This window comes from Elaeis guineensis, chromosome 3, assembly GCF_000442705.2.
Source record: "Elaeis guineensis isolate ETL-2024a chromosome 3, EG11, whole genome shotgun sequence".
Classification (NCBI taxonomy): domain Eukaryota; kingdom Viridiplantae; phylum Streptophyta; class Magnoliopsida; order Arecales; family Arecaceae; genus Elaeis; species Elaeis guineensis.
The window spans coordinates 70509281-70510774 of record NC_025995.2 but is presented as its reverse complement, the minus strand read 5'-3'; the positions used below and the strand labels follow the sequence as shown (position 1 = coordinate 70510774).

Sequence of the window (1494 nt, the reverse complement as noted above, 5' to 3'; positions counted from 1 at the left end):
AGTTAAGGGTCTGAGTGTTGACTTCTAATCATTCTAGTACTTTCAGAACTTTTTCCTCAAAAGCTAAGCTATGATCAGTAGTAGACGGTTGAGGAGCATTTTGAAATTGATGGTATGGTCCATGCCTATATGTTGGGTCCTGATATTGAGGTCGAGGTGCGGCAGGGCCAACCACTGGTTGTGGTCTTCAAGAAAAATTTGGATGGTTTCTCCAGTCGGGGTTATAAGTGTTCGAATATGGATCGTTTCCTGATCTGCGAGCTTATTGGACTTGAGCTTGCTGAACCTGCTCGTGCACAAACTTAGAAAATTGAGGTGCGGCTGGGCATTCACTAACAAAATAGTTCGGACTTGCACACAATGCACAAACTTCTTGGATTGGGTTAGGTGGAATCGGGGATTGTCCAGTATTTAGAAGATGGTCTAATTTTTGGGACAGTTCATCTACCTTACTGTGGATATCTATGACATTTTCAATCTGATAAATTCCACTTCTTTTTTGTTGAAGCATGGGTTGTTCTCTAGAGGTGGCAGACATATGATGTAGAGAATTTTCACTAAGTGTTTCAAAGAGCTGCCAGGCTTCATCCTCACTCTTTAGCATGAATGTCCCACCACATGATGCATTAACTATTTGTCAGTGTTTCTCCGATAGACCATCATAAAAATACTGACAAAGTTGCCATTTAGGGACAGCATGGTGTGGACATTTACGAATGAGGTCCCTTAACCTTTCCCATGTCTCATGAAAAAGTTCACCCTCCAATTGGAAAAAACTAGTGATAGCTTTTCTAATTTTATTTAATTTTCTAATTGAAAAGTATTTCTTGAGAAATTATCTCTGAAGATGATCCCAAGTTGAAATGGTTATAGAGTCTAAGAAGTTTAACCAATGCTTGGCTTTGTCCTTAAGTGAAAAAGGAAATAGTTTCAACCTAAGGGCATCATTGGAGAAGTTTTGGATTTTTACTGTGGAACAAATTTCAAGAAATTCATCCAAGTGTTTGTATGGGTCCTCGTTACTAAGTTCATAGAATGATGGCAATATTTGAATAATGATAGACTTAATCTCATATTGGGTAGCTTCTACTGGAGGTGCTTGAATGCATGGAGAGTAGGTATACGAGGATGGAGTGAAATATTCTCTCAATGAGCATGGAAGATTAGCCTCACCAGGTGCAGCCATGTTTCTAACTTGGATAGTCCTAAGAGTCTTTTCTAATTCTTCGTCTAATGGTTGCAAGTCGGGTTTTAGTGATCGTCGACCTAACATGCAACTAAAAGGTCTATGTAGGACTATCCTAGTCTGTTAAGGATTATTTTTTTTTTATTAAGAGGAGAGGAGAAGAGAGAAAAGAGTTCTAAAGAAGAGATCCTAAGAAGTTCTAAAACTAATAAAAAAATTAGTTGTGGTTAGATTTTAATTACAATCAAGTTAGCACGCAGTGGACTCTCTGTCCTAAAGTTACCCTAGTTCTAGACAGCTCCTAACTA

The 1494-nt window shown here is 38.4% G+C and overlaps 1 non-coding gene across 1 annotated transcript; it reads left to right on the top strand.

Annotated features, from left to right (window-relative positions):
- The first annotated feature begins 692 nt into the window (after positions 1-692).
- On the top strand, positions 693-799 carry LOC140856808 (small nucleolar RNA R71). The gene has a single exon (XR_012140410.1). It is a non-coding gene; the product is annotated as a small nucleolar RNA R71 (small nucleolar RNA).
- Positions 800-1494: the final 695 nt, after the last annotated feature.